Genomic DNA, 24266 nt, shown 5'->3' with positions numbered 1-24266 from the left:
GTTAGGAAAAATACAAATTATCTCCGAATTTGTCATTTGTTCCGTAACCGAAATACAAACCACGCTATTTACATTGGGTGACTTACCCCTTAGGAAGGGTGGAAAGTCCCCAGCCATACTGGCTTTGGCTTTACCCGGGGACACAGAATCCGAGTGTCGCACTCGAGAAAAGGAGTCCCTGCACCTCACAAGTTCCTTGCTCCGCAAGGAAACGTGTGGCCTACATAAGCTTGTGTGTGAAGGAAGAAGTGTGACCCGTCCTAGGCAGTTGACCTGGAGTTCCAGAAGGAACTCTGGCTTAGGACGTTCCCAATACCACCTCGTCAGGGTATGGGGGACGCGACAGTATTGACTCAATACTCGGAACACAAGGAAGCATGGTTTACCTGCAGAGGTTTGAGGTCAGCTATGCAGAGACCAGGATGCTGCTTCCCAGTAGAGGGGATGATGAAGAAAGAGAAGTAAGGGCCAGACATACTTCTTTCGTTCACGCAGACTAAAACCTGATAACAATGCCCTCAACCTTCTGCTACCTGTCCAAAAAGGAGCCTGAGGTTAGACCAGCTGTTGTGTAGCCACCACAGAGCGATAGAAACGTATCGATACTCCTGTGGGTCACGTCCTGCAGGAAGCGGGCTGCGAAGGTCATTAGACGCTTCCAGACTCCAGCTTGTAGCACCTGCGTCACAGAGTAGTATTACTCGAAGGCGAGGGACGTTGCGATGTATCCGACATCGTGCTGTAGGGCGACGTGACGGGGGAGGGTCTGGATTCAGGTCGAGATGAATGTCCTTGAGTCCGAGCTGAAGAGGTATACTGGTGACTCTCCCCTGTGTCCTTCTTGTGCTCCCAACCCGGCTGCACGTGAGGACAAACTGCAGCTGTTACCAAAGATAACCCCTCGATTCCTTTACTGGCAAGAAGGAGAAAGTTTGGGTCATCTGATACAGAATGGTGACTCGAAATCTTGAAGGAATTGGACCGAAGGGCCGGGACCTCAAGATTCTGAGTCTAGCCAACAACTCAGGAGCGAACCTGAATGTTGCCTTCCCCCATTCCTTAGAAAGGGCGGAGTCATACGAGACCAAGCAGATTGCTTACACACTGGCCGAAGCCAGAGTGAGCAAGAGCCCCAAGACGGAAACCAATCAGAGGCCTGACGTAATGGGTCTTGAGAAGATCTCTTAAGGGACTAAAAAGTCCGAACCATGCTCCAAGTTGGAGGTCTCACTCCGACTGGGGGCAGGGACGTTCGCAGCTCCGCATGAGCGAGGAAAGGTCCAGCGGGAAGGAAAAAGTTTATTCCTTTCAGCCTGAAGGCCAGGGAAAGGCTGAGCGACAGGCTTCACTGCCGAGAGCAGAAAGGAGTTTCTTCCCGCCGAAAAGCAATAAGTTCGTTATTGCTGGAGAAGAGGCCTTAAGGGAAGAGGTATCTCTCCCACGACACCAACCACAGAAGACTCTCCACTTCGCCTGGTAGACCCCTGCGGATGACTATCGCAGATGACGCGACCTCCGCCCCGCGACTGTAGCGGGTTGTCTCTTCTTGAAGAGGAGGCGTAGTGTCTCCAGGCGTGAGGCCGAAGCAATGCCCCGGCTCGTGAAAGATGTTGTAGTGTGGTTGTTTGAGTAGCCTGTGCCGTGGGAGAAGCTCTCCCGGGAGTTCCGTCAGGGGAAGCAGAGGGTCCGGAAACCGTTCCGCGTATACAGTAGTCCCAGTGGAGCTCTCAGGGCCATCGAAAGGTTGACAGACAACCTGGTCTTGTTGAGACCCATTCTCAACAGACAACAAAGGAGGGAAGACGCAGGCGTCGATGTTGTCCCACCATCACCGGAATGCATCTTGCCAAAGAGTCTTGGGGTCTGAGACTGGGGGGAAGAACAGCGGAAGCTTGAAGTTCCAAGCTGTCGCGATCAGGTCCCCCAGGCCAGGACTTGCTGGTTACTAAAGGCCAAAGACCCCCAGGTACACTCTATCTGCGAGGCTCTGCACAGATAGTCGGAGAGAACATTCCTCTGCCCGGAATGAGCGAGCCGATAGTGGTATTGAGAGGATCTCAAATCATCTCAGTATCTCTACTGCAAGATGCGAAGGTGTGAAAATGCGTCCCTTGCTGGTCGGAATACGCCAGTACCATGAAGTCATCGCACACGGAGCGACTCGGCAGGAGCTGTAGGATCTGTAGAGGGGCCAGACTACGGCCCCTAAGCCTGCCTGAATGATGGAGAGGTATCCTTCAGGTCCTGACCATAGGCCTGAACCGGAACATGCCCCCCCCCCCCCCCCCCCTTTCTTTGACGAGTCCGAGAACAGCATAAAAAATGTGGGGAAAGGACGAGAATATCCACTCCTATCAAGAGGTTCCATAGGTCAACACCTATTGCAGGTCTAAACGTTCCGCTGGTCCCATAGGGGCCAGAAAGTCCGGTTAATCGTTGCTTTGAAACCACCGGAACTTGGGCCGCCCCACAGGGAACTTATCCTGAGGCGACCGTTCGGGACTTTAGACGGGTCAATGAGGAAAAGAGACCTAGGAAACGTTCCAAGGTAGGGCTGAAAGCTCTGCTTGACTGAGAACAGGTACTGCAACTCTCCTCAGCCTTGCCACAGTCAACTGAAGGGAAGGCTCGGAGGAGGAGGCAACAGCATCTGGCGTCCCCAGGCGGTCACTCATCCAATTACCGACCAGACCCGACGTTGCTTAACCTCGCTGGACGGACGAGAAGCGGTGTTTCCAACGTGGTAAGGCCGTTGACTCAATATCATGGCTAGATACTCTAGATGTTGAGGCAGAAGTAGAGAAGGCTCCTAGCAAATTACCATGATCCCTCACTCATGGTAAGGATCCGGAAGCTTGTCCCGGCGTTGAAGAAGGTCGAACCCAAGCCTACCGGAGTTGACCAGACCTCCAAAAGGCGAAGGAGGCGGAAGCCTGCTCCTGAGCGGCCATGAGGAAAGCAAGGAGAGTTCTCTGGGGAAAAACCTGCGATGCCGCGGCGGGATCGCCACACCGCATCTTAAGTCTAGGCTGAATTCCAAGAGCTTCCTGGAAGATGGATGGAATGGAAACTGAAAGTACCCGTCCTTCCGATCCAGGGCCAAAGGAGTCCTGCCGCCTCGTTACCAGTCTGATCGATTCTGCTGTTCCACGCTGGACGAAGTTTGTTCGACAAACTTGATCAGAGCTGAGAGGTCGACTACGGAATTCCCGTCTCAGATGCTTTCCTACGAGAAAGGATCGACTGAAGAAGCCGGGGGGGTGAAGCCGTCGACGACCCTAAGGAGGACCTACTCCTAAGGCATGGATCATTCTGCCCAAACGGGCAAAACTCTTGCCGACCCCATGGCATAGAGGTTCAGTGACACTGAATTCGCTGACAGAGACGGCAGGCGCGATATCCTTGGCTGATCACGGAGATCGTGCAGGAATCGGCATCGGGAAGCTGTTATCCGGATGAGTAACCTTAGGCATCCTTCAAGCGTGAGACCTGCAAGGGGGGGTTGCCAATCCTAGAGTTCGTGAACTCTGCCGCTCCCTCTAGGATTATGCCCCCCCGGGAGAGCCTCCCGTGCTACCTGTTCCTGACAGGAGGGGACTGCTATTGGACACCTTGTCTTAGCTGCCGTAGCCGGTCCGATAACTTAGGCCGACAAGGCTGAAAGAAAGAGGCACTGGAGGCCTGCAGGGTCTGGAAGAAAGCGCCTTGAAAGAGTGAAAACGGAAGTCGACTTCCTCCGCACAACCGCTGTCCATGTCTCTGTCCTTGGGCACAAACAAGCTCTTCCCAAGGATGGAAGAGTGTCTGAGCTTGTCGACATCCATGGATGAGACACCCGAGAGGAAGCCCTCGGTCACTGCGCCTAGATGGTCCAACATCGAGCTTGCCCGCAAGTTCGAAACTTGGCGACAAAACGCCAAGGTGCTTGAGCCCGAGAGGAGGAAAGTACCCATGATCTTCCTGGAGCTTCCTTGTACAAAACCTCGGGTCGCAACCGAGGAGGGAAAGGACCTGGTAAGCCCCTTTCACGAGATGAAGAAGAGGAAGGGGTAAACCAGTCACCCCTTGGCCGACGGAGAAATCTCGAACGGAAAGCTCCCTGGCAAAACCCTTCCAGGGAATAACGAGGAAGGGCTAACCCAGGTTCTGGAAAGAAGAATGTTGGTCAGACCTCCCTGAAGATTCTTCCTGCTCTTGCATGTGCCATGCTCTGCGTTTAAGGGGTGAGGACCGTGTTCTGGAAATACGCTCCAGAAGACTCGCCAGGCTGGCCATGTTGCGAAACCCCGACGGGAATCGCAGTCGCAATCGCCCTGGCGCTCACGCGATGGTAAATCAATGGTTTGCGCGTGGCCAAACGTGGAAGCGCCCATGCGCGGGCACGAAGGAGCGCAAACGAAAGTGCGCGAAGGAGCGCAGAAGGAGGGCGAGCGTGGTAGGAAGGGCGAGAGCTGGTGGTCGGCGAGCGATGACCCGTAGGCGAGCAATGGATACTGCAGGAATCAAGCCGACGTTCGCGCGACGGAACGCCGTCGGTTCGCGCGACGGAACGCCGTCGGTTCGCGCGACGGAACGCCGTCGGTTCGCGCGACGGTTCCTTTAAATAGGAGTCTCAATCTTAGGTAGGAGGTAGTAGTACGTAGAACCAGACTGCACGATTCCTTTCTTCCCCAGGTACGTCATCCTTCATGGTGCCATATGGAAGCAAGGAAGACAATTTCAGTAACCTCCTAATAGCAACACAGAGATTTAGACTCTATCAGGTACTTGGCTAGAAGTGATTTAAAGAAAAGTCAGTCCAGTACAGTACTAGATCACAGAACAGTTATTTTTCTATAAGGGAAAAATGTCAAAAATGTCAGTCCAGACCAGCAAAATAAACCTTACTGGGAAGATTCAGGCAGAATAGAAAGAACAACAAAAAATATGACAGCTGAATCGGCCAAAAATGTCCCTACGAAACATTAAACATGAAAAATTCGGAGATAATTTGTATTTTTCCTAACCATACAAACCTTAGCTATTTACATTGGGTTTACCTTTTAGCGTAGCTGAAATGGCGAGCCATTAGAATCTAACGAGGGTGTATTACCCCCGCGCTAGTTAGCAGGGGGGTAGGGGAGTGGTAGCTAGCTACCCCTCCCCCCCTCACACACCGGTAAACTGCTTCACTTCACTTAGAGGTAGGACTTGTCTTGGGGGACAGGGCTGGCGGGCAAATATATGTAAATAGCTAAGGTTTGTATGGTTAGGAAAAATACAAATTATCTCCGAATTTGTCATTTGTTCCGTAACCGAAATACAAACCACGCTATTTACATTGGGTGACTTACCCCTTAGGAAGGGTGGAAAGTCCCCAGCCATACTGGCTTTGGCTTTACCCGGGGACACAGAATCCGAGTGTCGCACTCGAGAAAAGGAGTCCCTGCACCTCACAAGTTCCTTGCTCCGCAAGGAAACGTGTGGCCTACATAAGCTTGTGTGTGAAGGAAGAAGTGTGACCCGTCCTAGGCAGTTGACCTGGAGTTCCAGAAGGAACTCTGGGTTAGGACGTTCCCAATACCACCTCGTCAGGGTATGGGGGACGCGACAGTATTGACTCAATACTCGGAACACAAGGAAGCATGGTTTACCTGCAGAGGTTTGAGGTCAGCTATGCAGAGACCAGGATGCTGCTTCCCAGTAGAGGGGATGATGAAGAAAGAGAAGTAAGGGCCAGACATACTTCTTTCGTTCACGCAGACTAAAACCTGATAACAATGCCCTCAACCTTCTGCTACCTGTCCAAAAAGGAGCCTGAGGTTAGACCAGCTGTTGTGTAGCCACCACAGAGCGATAGAAACGTATCGATACTCCTGTGGGTCACGTCCTGCAGGAAGCGGGCTGCGAAGGTCATTAGACGCTTCCAGACTCTAGCTTGTAGCACCTGCGTCACAGAGTAGTATTACTCGAAGGCGAGGGACGTTGCGATGTATCCGACATCGTGCTGTAGGGCGACGTGACGGGGGAGGGTCTGGATTCAGGTCGAGATGAATGTCCTTGAGTCCGAGCTGAAGAGGTATACTGGTGACTCTCCCCTGTGTCCTTCTTGTGCTCCCAACCCGGCTGCACGTGAGGACAAACTGCAGCTGTTACCAAAGATAACCCCTCGATTCCTTTACTGGCAAGAAGGAGAAAGTTTGGGTCATCTGATACAGAATGGTGACTCGAAATCTTGAAGGAATTGGACCGAAGGGCCGGGACCTCAAGATTCTGAGTCTAGCCAACAACTCAGGAGCGAACCTGAATGTTGCCTTCCCCCATTCCTTAGAAAGGGCGGAGTCATACGAGACCAAGCAGATTGCTTACACACTGGCCGAAGCCAGAGTGAGCAAGAGCCCCAAGACGGAAACCAATCAGAGGCCTGACGTAATGGGTCTTGAGAAGATCTCTTAAGGGACTAAAAAGTCCGAACCATGCTCCAAGTTGGAGGTCTCACTCCGACTGGGGGCAGGGACGTTCGCAGCTCCGCATGAGCGAGGAAAGGTCCAGCGGGAAGGAAAAAGTTTATTCCTTTCAGCCTGAAGGCCAGGGAAAGGCTGAGCGACAGGCTTCACTGCCGAGAGCAGAAAGGAGTTTCTTCCCGCCGAAAAGCAATAAGTTCGTTATTGCTGGAGAAGAGGCCTTAAGGGAAGAGGTATCTCTCCCACGACACCAACCACAGAAGACTCTCCACTTCGCCTGGTAGACCCCTGCGGATGACTATCGCAGATGACGCGACCTCCGCCCCGCGACTGTAGCGGGTTGTCTCTTCTTGAAGAGGAGGCGTAGTGTCTCCAGGCGTGAAGCCGAAGCAATGCCCCGGCTCGTGAAAGATGTTGTAGTGTGGTTGTTTGAGTAGCCTGTGCCGTGGGAGAAGCTCTCCCGGGAGTTCCGTCAGGGGAAGCAGAGGGTCCGGAAACCGTTCCGCGTATACAGTAGTCCCAGTGGAGCTCTCAGGGCCATCGAAAGGTTGACAGACAACCTGGTCTTGTTGAGACCCATTCTCATCAGACAACAAAGGAGGGAAGACGCAGGCGTCGATGTTGTCCCACCATCACCGGAATGCATCTTGCCAAAGAGTCTTGGGGTCTGAGACTGGGGGGAAGAACAGCGGAAGCTTGAAGTTCCAAGCTGTCGCGATCAGGTCCCCCAGGCCAGGACTTGCTGGTTACTAAAGGCCAAAGACCCCCAGGTACACTCTATCTGCGAGGCTCTGCTCAGATAGTCGGAGAGAACATTCCTCTGCCCGGAATGAGCGAGCCGATAGTGGTATTGAGAGGATCTCAAATCATCTCAGTATCTCTACTGCAAGATGCGAAGGTGTGAAAATGCGTCCCTTGCTGGTCGGAATACGCCAGTACCATGAAGTCATCGCACACGGAGCGACTCGGCAGGAGCTGTAGGATCTGTAGAGGGGCCAGACTACGGCCCCTAAGCCTGCCTGAATGATGGAGAGGTATCCTTCAGGTCCTGACCATAGGCCTGAACCGGAACATGCCCCCCCCCCCTTTCTTTGACGAGTCCGAGAACAGCATAAAAAATGTGGGGAAAGGACGAGAATATCCACTCCTATCAAGAGGTTCCATAGGTCAACACCTATTGCAGGTCTAAACGTTCCGCTGGTCCCATAGGGGCCAGAAAGTCCGGTTAATCGTTGCTTTGAAACCACCGGAACTTGGGCCGCCCCACAGGGAACTTATCCTGAGGCGACCGTTCGGGACTTTAGACGGGTCAATTAGGAAAAGAGACCTAGGAAACGTTCCAAGGTAGGGCTGAAAGCTCTGCTTGACTGAGAACAGGTACTGCAACTCTCCTCAGCCTTGCCACAGTCAACTGAAGGGAAGGCTCGGAGGAGGAGGCAACAGCATCTGGCGTCCCCAGGCGGTCACTCATCCAATTACCGACCAGACCCGACGTTGCTTAACCTCGCTGGACGGACGAGAAGTGGTGTTTCCAACGTGGTAAGGCCGTTGATTCAATATCATGGCTAGATACTCTAGATGTTGAGGCAGAAGTAGAGAAGGCTCCTAGCAAATTACCATGATCCCTCACTCATGGTAAGGATCCGGAAGCTTGTCCCGGCGTTGAAGAAGGTCGAACCCAAGCCTACCGGAGTTGACCAGACCTCCAAAAGGCGAAGGAGGCGGAAGCCTGCTCCTGAGCGGCCATGAGGAAAGCAAGGAGAGTTCTCTGGGGAAAAACCTGCGATGCCGCGGCGGGATCGCCACACCGCATCTTAAGTCTAGGCTGAATTCCAAGAGCTTCCTGGAAGATGGATGGAATGGAAACTGAAAGTACCCGTCCTTCCGATCCAGGGCCAAAGGAGTCCTGCCGCCTCGTTACCAGTCTGATCGATTCTGCTGTTCCACGCTGGACGAAGTTTGTTCGACAAACTTGATCAGAGCTGAGAGGTCGACTACGGAATTCCCGTCTCAGATGCTTTCCTACGAGAAAGGATCGACTGAAGAAGCCGGGGGGGTGAAGCCGTCGACGACCCTAAGGAGGACCTACTCCTAAGGCATGGATCATTCTGCCCAAACGGGCAAAACTCTTGCCGACCCCATGGCATAGAGGTTCAGTGACACTGAATTCGCTGACAGAGACGGCAGGCGCGATATCCTTGGCTGATCACGGAGATCGTGCAGGAATCGGCATCGGGAAGCTGTTATCCGGATGAGTAACCTTAGGCATCCTTCAAGCGTGAGACCTGCAAGGGGGGGTTGCCAATCCTAGAGTTCGTGAACTCTGCCGCTCCCTCTAGGATTATGCCCCCCCGGGAGAGCCTCCCGTGCTACCTGTTCCTGACAGGAGGGGACTGCTATTGGACACCTTGTCTTAGCTGCCGTAGCCGGTCCGATAACTTAGGCCGACAAGGCTGAAAGAAAGAGGCACTGGAGGCCTGCAGGGTCTGGAAGAAAGCGCCTTGAAAGAGTGAAAACGGAAGTCGACTTCCTCCGCACAACCGCTGTCCATGTCTCTGTCCTTGGGCACAAACAAGCTCTTCCCAAGGATGGAAGAGTGTCTGAGCTTGTCGACATCCATGGATGAGACACCCGAGAGGAAGCCCTCGGTCACTGCGCCTAGATGGTCCAACATCGAGCTTGCCCGCAAGTTCGAAACTTGGCGACAAAACGCCAAGGTGCTTGAGCCCGAGAGGAGGAAAGTACCCATGATCTTCCTGGAGCTTCCTTGTACAAAACCTCGGGTCGCAACCGAGGAGGGAAAGGACCTGGTAAGCCCCTTTCACGAGATGGAGAAGAGGAAGGGGTAAACCAGTCACCCCTTGGCCGACGGAGAAATCTCGAACGGAAAGCTCCCTGGCAAAACCCTTCCAGGGAATAACGAGGAAGGGCTAACCCAGGTTCTGGAAAGAAGAATGTTGGTCAGACCTCCCTGAAGATTCTTCCTGCTCTTGCATGTGCCATGCTCTGCGTTTAAGGGGTGAGGACCGTGTTCTGGAAATACGCTCCAGAAGACTCGCCAGGCTGGCCATGTTGCGAAACCCCGACGGGAATCGCAGTCGCAATCGCCCTGGCGCTCACGCGATGGTAAATCAATGGTTTGCGCGTGGCCAAACGTGGAAGCGCCCATGCGCGGGCACGAAGGAGCGCAAACGAAAGTGCGCGAAGGAGCGCAGAAGGAGGGCGAGCGTGGTAGGAAGGGCGAGAGCTGGTGGTCGGCGAGCGATGACCCGTAGGCGAGCAATGGATACTGCAGGAATCAAGCCGACGTTCGCGCGACGGAACGCCGCCGGTTCGCGCGACGGAACGCCGCCGGTTCGCGCGACGGAACGCCGCCGGTTCGCGCGACGGAACGCCGCCGGTTCGCGCGACGGAACGCCGCCGGTTCGCGCGACGGAACGCCGCCGGTTCGCGCGACGGAACGCCGCCGGTTCGCGCGACGGAACGCCGCCGGTTCGCGCGACGGAACGCCGCCGGTTCGCGCGACGGAACGCCGCCGGTTCGCGCGACGGAACGATATCGGTTCGCGCGACGGAACCCCGTCGGTTCGCGCGACGGAACGGCGTCGGTTCGCGCGACGGAACCCCGTCGGTTCGCGCGACGAAACGCCGTCGGTTCGCGCGACGAAACGCCGTCGGTTCGCGCGACGGAACGCCGTCGGTTCGCGCGACGGAATGCCATTGGTTCACGCGCGGGTGAACATTGGAGCGCATGTGCGCGGGCGCGCATGAGCGTAGGGGCGCGGGCACGTGGGCGTGCGGTCGCGCGGGCACGTGGGCGTGTGGTCGCGCGGGCACGTGGGCGTCTGGACGCGCAGGCACGTGGGCGCGCAGGCACGTGGGCGCGCAAGCACGTGGGCGCGCAGGCACGTAGGCGCGCGGGTAAGCGCAGGCTGTCGGAAGACCGATGGCGCGTAGGCGGGCGATGGCGCGTTGACGAGCGATGGCGTGTTTTGGCGAGCGATGGCCCGTAGGAGAGTGAAGGCACGTTGGCAAGCGATGGCGCGTTGGCGAGCGGTGATGCGTTAACAAAACGCTAGCGCGCAGGCGAAGAATCACGCGGGCGCGTAGGCGATCGCTAACGCGTAAGAGACTAGGGATGGTTAGCGCGCAGGTGCATCAGGAAGGTGAGCGCTGAAGCAAGCTGTTAATCAGGCGATCCTGGACGGTCAGAAAAAATCGTTGGCGCCCATTGGTGCGTGGCAGAAAAGGGCGCGCAGATGTGCGCTGGCGATTGAAGAAAGCTGGCGCACAGAAGGACAGAAGTAAAGGTGAGCGCTGGCGAGCAGGAGGAAGATCTACGGCAAGACTCAGCAACCGGAGATCGTGGTCCACAGCAGGCAAGCGCTAGATCGCTACTGAAGGTGTCCAGGGGAACTGACACGCGTGGCAGATCGATGGCGATCGTTGACACGTAGGAGATCGCTGACGAGCAGGCGAACGGTGACGCGTCTGTGGTCGCTGGCGAGCTGGTGATCGCTGGCGAGCAGAAGGCAACGCGTGGAATCCTGTGTGTAGAAGAAGAGTCCTTGTCCAAGACCTGAACAGAAGTTATAGATCGCGAGGGCGAACGTGGGCGCACAGGGCGCGTAACAGGAACCAACAGGAACAGCAGAGACGATCATCAGGAGAGCGCTGACGAACAGGAGAGCGCTGGCGAACAGGAGAGCGCTAGCGATCAGGAAAGCGCTGATGAGCAGGAGAGCGCCTGTGCGCTAACACTGAGCAGGAGAGCCTGTGCGCTAACACTGAGCAGGAGAGAACACTGCAGAAGGGCGCGCAGGGGAACCCTGACACGCAAGGGAAGCACCCCCGTGGGAGGCAACCCTTTGCCCCGAAGGGATCGTTGTCCGTCGGGAGACTGATGTCCGTCGGAAGACCGTTGTCCGTCGGAAGACCGTTGCCCGTCGGAAGACGTTGCCCGTCGGAAGACGAGGTCAGACTGCTGTCCATCTGCACCAGGGACGGAAGATCAAGAAGAAGGAGTTGTAGGCTGCATACGGAGATTAAAAAAGGCGCCTCTTAGCACCCTTATAGGGAGATGGGAGGCCCTTACGACGTAGCGGACGGTGAGCCTTACGGCGAAGGCGGCCAACAGCAACAACAGCAGAAGAGTCCTCCGAAGAGGAGTCTCTATGAGTGTACTCTCTCGCGAACGAAAGAGAAACACTTCGAAGAAGAGACAGGTCAGCCAGTGACCTAAAAAGATCAATCCTCCGAAGAGGGGCTCCTGCAGTTGCCCAGCCCCTTGAGCGTAACTGCAGGTGCGACCACTCAGCACCAAGAGCATAGTCGCACGAAAAAAAGGCAAGAGAAGAACCCCCCCAAAGGGGAAAAACTCAAGCCTGGACAGGAAAATTTCCCTCGCAAGGAAAGTTACCCACCCAAGGAGGCGAGTCTCCTGAGTGTTCTAAAATGAACTGGAGAGCTGTCAATCGTCACGGGAGTACTTGCAGGAGAAGGAGACACGCCCCTGACGAAGATCTATAGGGGAGGCAGCAACAGCTGAATCCCCAGGCCTCAACAAGACAGCCCACTCCGTTGTCACATTACAGAAACGAACTAGATTGGTAACTGTGAAAAATGAAACAAAAATCATTAGTTAACAATCATTCCCCGGGAAGGCTCCGAAGAGGAATCCCGAGGGAAAGGAACACAAGAATTACACAACAGGCACGTGCCCTCACAACCACTTACACTCATGGAAGGAGAGCTGTAACCAACACAGAATTATAACAATTATAATTATGTAACCATGTAATTATGTAATTTAAAAATGAATGAACACTAAAGAAAGAACGAAAAGCCCGAAAGGAATCGTCCTACAAAGCTGAAAAATCAACAAATACAATTAGATTCATAAACTAATTGAGACAAAACGTACGGCGTAGCAACCCCCCCACACGGGAAGGAAGCTACTAAGGCGTAGTAAAAGTAACGTAGTAAAAGGGTGAAACGACCTCAAGAGAGAGAGAAAGACCGAAGTCAAACTCGATCGCGACCCATGAAATTACACCATGGTGGCCTAACTGCCGAGGGCACCACGGAGATATCGTACACTACACACACAAGCACAAACTCTGAAAAGGAAACTTACTGATTTCTATACTCAAATATATACATAAACATGAATAAATGTTTACATATATATTGAGTAAAAGAAAAGTAAGTGATTAAGGAAGGACAAAACAAATAATGGCTGCCAAGCGAGGAAGAAGACAGACACGTCTGGCTATCGTCCGAGCCAAAAGTGAAGTGAAGCAGTTCACCGGTGTGTGAGGGGGGGGAGGGGTAGCTAGCTACCACTCCCCTACCCCCCTGCTAACTAGCGCGGGGGTAATACACCCTCGTTAAATTCTAATGGCTCGCCATTTCAGCTACGCTAAAAGGTAAACCCAATGTAAATAGCGTGGTTTGTATTTCGGTTACGGAACAAATCAGTTGTTAGTCACTCGTGCCCTTCAAAACTATAGGAGCATGCTGGTGAGCACAATATCGGGTGGGTTGCATGAAATCAGTCACCAGGTGATGATTAACTGTTCGCAATTGTGAATATGTAAAGGAACATTTTGATGATTGTACGAGCCATAAGAGCACTCCATGGAGGTAAGGTATTCACGTTCCTGATCATGCATGGATGAGATGAAAGAGCAGCTAATTTGTGATCATGTTCCTTATCATGCATGTGTGTGGGAACTGATCCAAACCGATGATTATATTCCTTACCATGAGCATTCGAGAGATAATCTTGTCATTCAATCAAGTGTATTACCGATACAGTATCTAGTTCTGATCACTTGTACTCATAAAAAGTAAAGTATCGCCGCTCTTACGAGCGAGGAGACAACCCATAGTTCCTGATCATGTGTACACATTGGAACATCTTCCGAGACCCCATGATCCACAAGGAGACCCATGATTATGTTCCTGGTAGCATGGATGCATGGAAACTGTTTCTTCGGAACCAAGAGCCACAAGAGATCTATCGCAAGGAGACAAAGGATCGTATTCCTGATAGTGATTACAAAAGAGAAAGTACGAAAAAGGAGAATGATCGTTGGTTCCTCTCACCCCGAATCCTCCATCAAACGGAAACAATAAAACCTTACTACAAATCATCTTCCTGCCCTTCAATACCGAAGTATCTTTAGGAAGATAGAGAGCAATGTTCTTCAAGTGTCCAGGAAAAGGGCTGGATGCAGTTCCCCTCATCCTGACAAATAGTGTGCGGATGCTCAGGCTGGTACGAAAACCAAGCATCGGTAGCAAGACCATAAGCCCCTGACTTGTGTACCATGATACCTTATCAGTTTGGATTACTTCTTGGCATCACACAAACTCTTTCTCTCTCTTACATAAGGGAAGAGAGATCAGTTGAGTGTCATAGATAAAGGGGGTTAGAAAGGCTAATCCCTTCTTACAGTGTGCATGCTCAGTCCAAAAGGCGACCGAGCACTGGTAAAGCAAGGGTGTAAAATCATGTACCATATAACGAAACACCTTCCCAATCTGGTTTGGTTCTTGGTACCAAAAAATCCCTCTTTCTCCTGCGCGCGCGCCCTACGACTGGTACAGGCACACGCGAACTCTCACCCTCGTGCTCAACGCCTGTTGAAATAAGTTTTGATTGGTCATCTGAAAGGTGATTGCAAATGATGTAGCTCTTGAATTAAAGAAAGTGCAAAATAAATGTCTAGATGCATATAACTGAGGATTTTTATATAAATTTAAAATGACAAATTCATAGATAATTTGTATTTTTCCTAACTAAACAAACCTTAGCTATTTACATGGGCTAATTACTTCGGCGTAGCTGAATGACGAGCCATAAGAATTTTAACGAGGGTCCACTACCCCACCGCTAGTTAGTGGGGGGTAGGGAGGGGTAGCTTGCTAACTCCCCCCCCCCCTCACACACACTAGTGAGTGCTTCACTTTGCTTAGAGGTAGGACTTATCCTGGGGGACAGGGCTGGCAGGCAAATATGTGTAAATAGCTAAGGTTTGTATAGTTAGGATAAATACAAATTACAGTGATGCCTCAGGATACGAAAGTAATCCGTTCAGGATACGGTTTCGTATCTTGATTTTTTCGTATCTTGAGTCGCGTTTTACATGTAAATAGCCTAATCCGTTCCAAGCCTTACGAAAAGACACCTTTTCTTTCATAAACACGCTAAACTGTAGTAATAAACATGCAATGCAGCCATTTCTATCATTCAATAATTAACCCAACCGTTAAAAACAGCCTAATCAATTCCAGAAACCACCATGAGATTATTCAATAATGTAGTTATAGCCTAGTTATCCCCTCCAAGCCCTAAGAAAACAGTCTGTTTTCTTTACTACTGTATAAAAGTTACGGTACTGTATGTAAAGCATTTGGATCAGTGAAGGTGTAGTTACCTGTACGTACACCTAAATTAAGGATTGATACCCTGAAAAAAAGGTTACAGTTAATTAGTGTAACAAAAAAGTGGAAACTTACCTTTTGATTGAGACGATGTCCGATAGCGAAGTCGCGGCAGAGGAGGATGGCATAAGGCAGAAAACGTAACAAGTGACAGACTACGTACAGTAATTTACACACTTTACACATTAACACTTGAACTTTACGAAATAAAAAAATGGCAGAAATAATTAACACTTAAAATTACGTATGGAAAACTATAAAATGAAAGAAAAAATTACTTTAACACTTAACGGTAACATTAAACTTAAAATTGAATTTTTTTTTTTTTGCTTTTTTATAACTACGTTTTTCATATTTTCTAAATTTCTTCTACTTCTTCATCACTTTCTTTTTTCTGTTTCTTTCTTTACTTTCACCTTCTAATTCTTCATCACTTCCTCTTTTGTTTCTTTTCTTCACTTTCACCTTCGTCTTGGCCTACTAATACCGCTGGCCTCTTTAATAAGAAACTATCCATTGAAGCTTGTTTCTGCCTACTTTTCAACACATTTCTAAAATGCGTTAGGCAAACGTCATTGCAGTGTTGAAGCGCACGGTTGGTATAAACTTTTTCTGGATGTTCCTTTTCGACGTAGTCTGCCATTTTATGGAAACATGCGAGAATTTCCTTAATGTCTGCCGTTTTCAAAGGTGTAACATCCTCCTCATCACCGCTAGAGAACTGCTCTTGAACAACACTCATTTGCATCGTCTCCAACTCCTTCAGGTCGTCCGTCGTCAACTCCTCGTGGTGCTCCTCGATAAGTTCATCTATATCCTCGGCGCTAACTTCCAGCCCCATGGACGTACCAAGATGTACGATGTCAGCCACCTCAGACTGCTGAATGGGTTCAGGATCGTCAACGATCTCGGCTTCACCTCCAGGCTTCCCGAACCCCTCAAAGTCTCGTGCAGAGACAACATCAGGCCACAGCTTCCTCCAAGATGAGTTCAGAGTACGTCTCGAAACTTCCTGCCAAGCGAGATCGATGAGTTTGAGGCATATCACGATATTAAAGTGATCTTTCCAGAATTCACGCAGAGTGAGGTTTGTACTCTCTGTGACTTGGAAACATCTCTGGAAGAGATGCTTCGTGTACAATTTTTTAAAATTTGAAATAACTTGCTGGTCCATGGGCTGGAGGAGAGGGGTGGTGTTAGGCGGTAGATACAGGACCTTTATGAAGGAATACTCGGCCAGAAGATATTCCTCGAGGCCAGGAGGGTGAGCTGGAGCATTGTCCAACACCAGCAGACATTTCATAGGGAGGCGCTTTTCTTCCAAACATTTTCGGACAGTCGGACGGAAGCAGACATTCACCCAATCAATGAAAAGTTGCCTCGTTACCCAGGCTTTAGCATTCGCCCTGCACATCACGGGAAGGTTCTCCTTGATGACTTTGTGGGCTTTGAAGGCTCGGGGATTTTCAGAATGGTACACCAGCAGGGGCTTTATCTTGCAGTCCCCACTGGCGTTTGCACAAAAAGAAAGGGTAAGCCTGTCCTTCATAGGCTTATGTACGGGTAGCCTCTTCTCCTCCGCCGTGATGAACGTCCAACGAGGCATTTTCTTCCAGAAAAGCCCAGTTTCGTCGCAATTGAAAACTTGCTGCGAACTGTAGCCTTCGTTCAGAGTCAACTCGTCAAACGTTTTAACAAAGGCTTCGGCGGCCTTCGTGTCCGAGCTGGCTGCCTCCCCATGCCATACCACTGAATGAATGCCAGTCCTTCTCTTGAATTTCTCAAACCACCCCCGAGAAGCCTTGAACTCTGGGGGTTCCTGCTGGGATGTTCCTTCTCCTGTCCCTTCTTCGGCCTGAGAACGCACGAGATCACCGAAAATGGCGGAGGCCTTCTGGCAAATTGTAGTCTCAGTGATGGTGTCTCCTGAAATCTCTTTGTATTTGATCCACACAAGAAGCAGCCTCTCCATCTCGTCATGCACGTGGGTTCTCTTGTTGGAGAAAATAGTGACGCCCTTAGAAGGTGCCGCTGCTTTGATGGCCGCCTTCTGCTTCAGGATGGTGCCTATCGTAGATGGATTCCGGCCATACTCCTTGGCGATCGCACTTAAACGCATGCCAGACTCGTACTTTTTCACGATTTCGAGTTTCGTCTCCATCGAGAGCATCGTCTTCTTCTTCTTTCCTTCGGCAACATTTTTGGGACTTATGGCTACAGTATTAAGCTCAATACGTAATACACTACGTACGTTATATACAGTACTATGTATAGTAAACACTAATACAGTACAGTACACAGTAACGAATGTTTAATAACGATAACACGTGGCGTATGAATGTACTGTATTTAACACTACGTCAAACAAGCGAAAGCGCACAATGTCTGTTAACGATACCGCGGTCGGAACGAAAAGAGAGAGGGAGAGATGAATGCCCGTGCGTAAGCAAGGTGGGATAGTTGCCGACCAATAGGAAAGCAGGATCTTATGGCGTCAGCTAGCATCTGAGTAGGGAGATAACCAATGGGTGAGCGGGAGGCTGTAAGTGAGTCTACCCAAGTTCAAAGTCTGGCGGCGCGCGCTTTTTAAAATTACTCTCAGCGACAAGTTGGGATCTCGTAAGCTTTTCGTATCCTGAAATTTTATTCGTATACTGGGGCATAAAAATCTTCGAATCGCTTTTCGTATCCTGAATTTTTCGTAAGCAGAAACTTTCGTATCCAGAGGTATCACTGTATCTACGAATTTGTCACTTGTTCCGTAACTGAAATACAAACCACGCTATTTACATGAGGTGACTCAACCCTTTAGGAAGGGTGGTAAGTCCCTGCCATACTGGCTTTCGGCTTCGCCCAGGGACTCAATATTTGAGTGTGTAAGTACTGTACTCATGGAATAAGGAGTCTATGCGCCTCGCTAGCATTGCTGTGAAACTGCTGTGGCCTACATAAGCTGTGTGTGAAGGTGAAGAGCGTGACTCGTCCTAGGAACTTGACCTAGAGTTCTTCAGGTGGAATTCTAGGCTAGGACTCTCCCAGTACCACCTCGTCAGGGTATGGGGACATGACAGTATTACTCTTAATACTAGGAACACAAGGAAGCATGTTTTACCTGCAGTGGTTTGAGGTCAGCTATGCAAAGAACCCAGGATGCTGCTTTCTCCAAGGAAGGAGCGGATAAAGAAAAGAATAAGGGCCAGACAAATCTTTTCATTCACGCAGACTAAGACCGGGTAACAATGCCCTCAACCCTCTGCTACCTGTCCATTAAGGAGCCTGAGGTTAGACCAGCTATTGTGTATCCATCACAGGTCCGATAGAGAACGTATCGAGCCTCCTGTGTGTCACGTCTTGCAGGTAGTGGGCTGTGAAGGTCATTTGATGCTTCCACCCGTTTGTAGAACCTGCGTCACTGAGAAGCTCTTCTTGAGGGTCACGGACGTTGCAGCGCCCCTTACATCATTCGCTCTAAGGCGACATGACGAAGGAGGGTCCGGATTCAGGGACAGATGGATCACCCTATGAATCCATGCGGAGATTGGTATTCTTGGTGACCCTCCTCTTGTTCTCCCAGTGCTCACAAACAAAGCTTACACTTGGGGACGAAAGCAGCCGTTCTTTGAGATATAACCTCAGACTCCTTACTGAACACAGTAGGAGATGGTCTGGGTCATCTGTTACAGAACGAAGACTCGAAATCCAGGAAGAGTTGAATCGAGGATCTGGCACTCTCGGATTCTGTGTCTTAGCCACAAACTCAGAGACGATTACGAACGTTACCTCCCCTCATCCCCTTGCATGGGCGATGTCATACGAGAGACCATGAAGTTCACTGACTCGCTTAGCCGAGACCAAAGCTAGCAGGAACACCGCCTTTCGAGCTAGGTGTCGATTGAAGCCTTGCAACGTGGTTCGTAGGGAGGCCTCCTAAGAGGCCTGAGAATTCGAACCAATTGCTCTGGAGGAGGTCTCCCTTCTGACTGAGGGCAGGTAAGATCGTATCTTCGTATGAGTAGGGAAAGTTCCAGCGAGGAAGGAATGTCCGCTCCTATGAGCCTGAAGGCTGAGCGATAGCCTTTCATTGCCGAGACTGAAAGGCGCATTCTTTCAGCAAAAACGAAGAACTTCGCTCTTGCTGGAACAGTGGTATCGAGTGAAGAGATACTCCTTCACGATTCCAACCACAAAAACTCTAGCCACTTTGCCTGGTAGGCCCTTGTGGATGACCTGCGCAGGTGTCCAGACATCCCGTTCGCAACTTGTTGCGACAATCCTCTCTTAGTGAGGGGATGCTGGATAGTCTTCCAGGCGGTAAGTCGAAGCGAAGCTACGGCTTTGAGGGAGCTGTTGGCATGTGGTTGTTTGCTTGTGTCGCAGAGGGGGTTCTCCCGGAAATTCCGTTAGGAGTTGCGGAAGGTCCAGAAAACATTCCGCGAGATGCCATAGCATAGCTATAAAGGGTCATCGAGCGAATGACCGATATTCTGGTCTTGTTGAGCACCCTCCTCATCAGACAGTACGGGGAAAAAAAGTGCACATGTTGGTGCTGTCCCACCGTTGTTGGAAGGCATCTTGTCAGAGTGCTTTGGGATCTGGGCCTGGGGGTAATACAGCGGGACCTTGAAGTTCAGCGCTGTAGCGAACCGATCCACAGTCGGATAACCCCACAAAGTCAGGACTTTGTTGGCTACTGGATGATCAAAGGACCGCTCGATACTCCTAAACTGAGATGCTCTGCTCCGACTGTCAGTGAGCACATTCCCTTTGTCTGGAATGAAGCGAGTCGATTGAGGGATAGAGTGGGCTTCGGGCTATCTCAGTATCTCTACTGAAAGATGGGATAGCCGCTTTGAAAAGGTACCTCCTTGCTTGTAGATGTAAGCCACTACTGTGGTGTTGTCGCTCATAACCCCTCAGAGTGGTCCGCTAGATCTTTGTTGGCACTGATGAGGGGCCAGAAAGAGCAGCTTTCATCACTAGCAGATTAAATGGAGGCACTTTTCCGATTCTGACCACAGGCCTGAGGCCTTGTGGTACCGAACGTGGTCCCCCCCCCCGTTCCTTTGAGGTGTCCGAAAACAGCCTCCAATTCAGGGGAAGGAACGAGGAGATCTATTCTTTCCCGTAGGATGCCCAAAGACCCCAGCCAGATGACAGGTCACGAAGTTGCCTGCATGGCACACTTCGCTACATTCTCCTCGCCTAGGATCTCAGTAGGAGAATAGGAACGTGTCGGTTGGAGAGTCTCTTTAGAGGGACTCCCCCAGTGAGTTCTTCCACGGAGTGGTGAACCGCAAGGCCCAAACAAGTTTCCTCTAGGATCTCGAAATACCTCTTCTGATGGACTCGAGGAGGAGGGAGGAACTTGTTATCGGCGCTGGATCTGTTGGAGGGGGCGCGCTCAGAGAGCTGGCCTTCAACCTTGTCTCTGGCACTTCATCCCTTGTGACCAGGGCAAAGCTGCACTGGCCCTAGAGGGTTTCTGGGTGCCCTAGATTTGGTCCAAGACCGTGTCCTTACCCTCACTAGGAGGGGCCTCTGGGTTTGGAAACCTGTTGAGGTTCCTCCTGGGGGTCAGAACTTGCCAGCCCGCATGTTCTGACTCTTGGTGTTCCCCTCCTGATGAGCTAGCAGCAAAGTCTCTCGTCCCCAGTGCTCTTCCTGGGGGAATTTGTGGACATTCTCCGAAGGTCTAGCTGGCTCCTGTATGATCCTTGCCGAAGACTTAGAAACAGTCTTCGAGTCCTTCGGTTCCCTCCTGGGAGGGATACAGGACTCCAGTAACGATGGATGCAGGCTCTTCTCTACCCCTGTGGGAAGACCTCTCAGGAAGAGGCAGAGTTTCCCCTCATGGTGTGATGGGGGAACGGACCGGCTTGTCCGACTCCCCTGAGGATAGGTAATCCTCATCCGCAGTGGAGGGGGAGAAAGTCTGGGGTAAGGGAAGAGCCTTGCGCAAGGATTTGCGAGGGGACAGTTTAGCCCTTGGAGAGGTCACCCTGGAGGGGACTCCCCTGTTCCTCTTCAGGAGGGGAGGGAGCTGCCCCTGATATGTGACAGAGGTCAGAGAGCACAGGCTTCATAGCCTGCATAAGAGCTCTGACTATGGTCCCAAACCAGGGTTGCTGGCTGACAGTCAAGCTGTCAGACACTCCCTCTGAAGGGAAGGGGATCGTTCGATCCCTTGGAGGAGTTGACAAACGAGGGTTCGCCTGAACGAAACTGAAACAAAACAGGGGCCTTGGACCTGTCCGGAAACCTCCCCTCCTCCGGCGAGGGCGCTGTTCTGTGCCTGCTGGGAGGGGAACGGGACGATGACCTGTCCGCCTGAAGCCCCGTAAAATTTCGTGTGTGCTCGCGCTTGCGATTGATGCGCAGATCGAGCTGGTGGTAGTGCGATGATTCCTGGAAGGGATCGTGCGCAGCAGGAATTTTGTGCTCACGAGCGTGCGAGATTGATGGCGCGAGCGTGCGAGATTGATGGCGCGAGCGTGCGAGATTGATGGCGCGAGCGTGCGAGATTGATGGCGCGAGCGTGCGAGATTGATGGCGCGAGCGCACGTAGGAGATGGCGCGGGTGCACGTAGGCGATGGCCCGGGCGCGTGAGCGCGGGTGCACGTAGGAGATGGTTGAAGGTTGGATGGGAGCAATCAATTGATCGCGGGTGCGCGGGCACGCGGCCACGCAGCAACCTGATGGGCACGAGTGTGCAGTAGCGCGTTGGCGAGCAGGTGAGCGCTGTGCAGTGTGCACAGGCATCTTACCCTGAGAAGCTTGTGGGTGCGCTGGGCACGCAGGAGACTTGATACTCCGAGGAGTGGTCACTATGAGAGACCTCTCCCGCGAATGGGAGAGGTGCCCTTCATAGAAGAGACTTGGAGACCCCGCAGGCTGAACCACTGGTGAGCGCCTGCGGTCCCTCAGGAGAAAAACTCCAACGATGTGAGCCGCCATCGGATTTGGGCGTACAGGTGTGCGCTGTTGCGATGGGCGTGCAACTGGAATATCGCGCGCAACCGGCAAATTGCGTGCAACCGGAACCTTGTGCGCAACTGGAAGCGTGCGTACAGGAATGCGCAATTTGGATGGAGAGTCCAGATGTACCTGTGAGTGCCCGTGCGCTAACTTAAGCACATCCTGGACTGCGCGCTGAATTGTAGAAGGGCGCTGGGGCATTGGTGAGCGAGTGTGTGCTATATCAGGAAGAAGGGCACGCAAATTAAAGAAATGCTCGCACGCGCACGCACGCAGACGATCGTCCGCGCACAGGCACCAATGGTTTCCCGCGCGCCCTCTCGCCCGCGCGGGAAACCATTGATGCCTGCGCATGGAAAAATATAGGAGCGCGAGAAGACATGCGTGCGCGCGGGAGCGTGCCGAATGCGCGCGGGAACCCACTGGTGCCCGCGCGCGGACGATTGTCGGCGCTCGCGCATATGAAGATCGTCAGCGCAGGTGTGATCGTCGGTGTTTGTGCGTATAAGAAGATCGTTGGCGCTAGCGCGTGTGCGAGTGCGTAAATGCACGCGTGCGCTTGTGCTCTAGGTTGAAGGATCAGCTGACAGGTCGAACAGGAACTGGGATGTGTCCCTAAAGGGAGAGCATCCCCTGAAGAAGACCAAGGCAGGTCTGTTTCAGCACAGAGCTGACGATCAACACTGGAAGTACTGCGCAGGAGAGCGCTGGAGCGCAAAATCAGGAACTGCTGGTGGGCGCTGGCGCGCAGTGCGGGGGCGCAGGGGAACCCTGGCGCGTAACAGGAACAGGCTGAGGCGCTAAGACTGGAATAGCAGCAGCATGAGGAGGCGCAGGTTAAACCTGGAGCTGAAGGATTAGAGGCGCAGTTTGCGCTTAAGTCCCTTGTGCGCAATGGCAGGTTTAGTCGTGGGCGCCCACAGCGCGTCAGCAGCCAGGAACGGAGATGGCAGGACAGCAGGTCTTGACTAAGGGAACGAGAGACCAAAAGGCCTAACGTAGCCTGAGTTGCGAGACCCGGAAGGGTCAGCGCAACGAGAAACCGAAGTTTCCCTGTCACTAAACACCTTAGTGTAGGAGTGACTAAAGTTACGAGAGCCCAAGGGTTCTGCGTAAATAGTGTTATGAGACCTCGCAGGGTCAGCGTAACGAGAAACAGAAGTTTTCCTGTCACTAAACACCGAAGTGTAGGAGTGACTAAAGTTACGAGAGCCCAAGGGTTCTGCGTAACTAGTGTTATGAGACCTCGCAGGTCAGCGTAACGAGAAACAGAAGTTTCCCTGTCACTAAACACCGAAGTGTTAGTGACTGAACAGCAAGCTGTTCTAATCAGGAACAATCCTCCGAAGAGGAGTCTCTATGAGTGGCCTCTCTCGCGAATGAGAGAGGTAAACACTTCGTAGAAGAGACTGGTGACGGAGTCCCTAAGGGCCGTTGGATCAGCAAGCTGATCTTATCAGGAACAATCCTCCGGAGAGGAGTCTCTATGAGTGTCCTCTCTCGTGAACGAGAGAGGTGACACTTCATAGAAGAGACCTAAGGAGCAATCCTCCGAAGAGGAGCCCTTAAGAGTGGCCTCCCTCGTGAACGAGAGAGGTCACAAAACTGACCAAAACTGACTTGTAGCTGCTCAGCCCCTTGAGCAAAGCTACAAAAGCGACTGCTCAGCCCCAAGAGCATAGTCACATCAAGTTCCATGGGCCGGCCTTGCAACTGCTCAGCCCCTTGAGCATGGTTACAAGAGAGGTCGCTCAGCACTAAGAGCATAACCGCTTAAGGACCAGGAAACCCCAGACACTGGTAATGGCGCCCCTAAGTACCGTGGAGCCATCCTCCGAAGAGGGGTCCTTATGAGTGGCCTCCCTCGCGAACGAGAGAGGTCACAAGACAGATCCTGCAGCTGTTCAGCCCCTTGAACATAGCTACAGAAGCGACCGCTCAGCCCCAAGAGCATAGTCCCTTGAAGTTCCAGGGTCCGGACTTGCAACCGTCCAGCCCCTTGAGCAAGGTTACAAGGGCGGTCGCTCAGCCCCAAGAGCATAACCACCTAAGGACCAGGAAAAAGGTAAGAAGGGAAGTTAACTAACTACCCTTGGAGGCGAACCTCCTACGTTCTAGGATGGACTGAAGAGCTGACAGTTGTCACGGGAGAACTTCCAAGAGAAGGGATAACGCCCATGACGATGTCCTAGAGAGACGGCAGCGACAGCAGACTCCCCGAGCATAAACAGGACAGCTCTGCTTCGTTGGCACACTTCAGTCAAACGAAGAAACTGCATAGTTAAAGGGAAAATAAATGTAAATAATTATTTAACAAAAATTCCCCAGGGTGGAACTCCGAAGAGTAACCCCGAGGAAAAGTAAAACATAAGAACAAAAGTTAGTTATGCGCCCTCC

At 52.0% G+C, this 24266-nt stretch overlaps 1 long non-coding RNA gene and 2 pseudogenes across 2 annotated transcripts in view; all 3 read right to left on the bottom strand.

The window, feature by feature from the left end:
- LOC137658251 (uncharacterized) overlaps nt 1-24266 on the bottom strand; it is a 91997-nt gene that overhangs the window by 32483 nt on the left and 35248 nt on the right. The gene's annotated exons all lie outside the window — the stretch shown is intronic.
- On the bottom strand, nt 2639-2757 carry LOC137659349 (5S ribosomal RNA; annotated as a pseudogene).
- LOC137659398 (5S ribosomal RNA) lies at nt 7878-7996 on the bottom strand (annotated as a pseudogene).

Source organism: Palaemon carinicauda, chromosome 19 (genome assembly GCF_036898095.1).
Source record: "Palaemon carinicauda isolate YSFRI2023 chromosome 19, ASM3689809v2, whole genome shotgun sequence".
In the NCBI taxonomy this organism is placed as follows: domain Eukaryota; kingdom Metazoa; phylum Arthropoda; class Malacostraca; order Decapoda; family Palaemonidae; genus Palaemon; species Palaemon carinicauda.
This window is presented reverse-complemented; position numbering and strand designations above follow the sequence as displayed.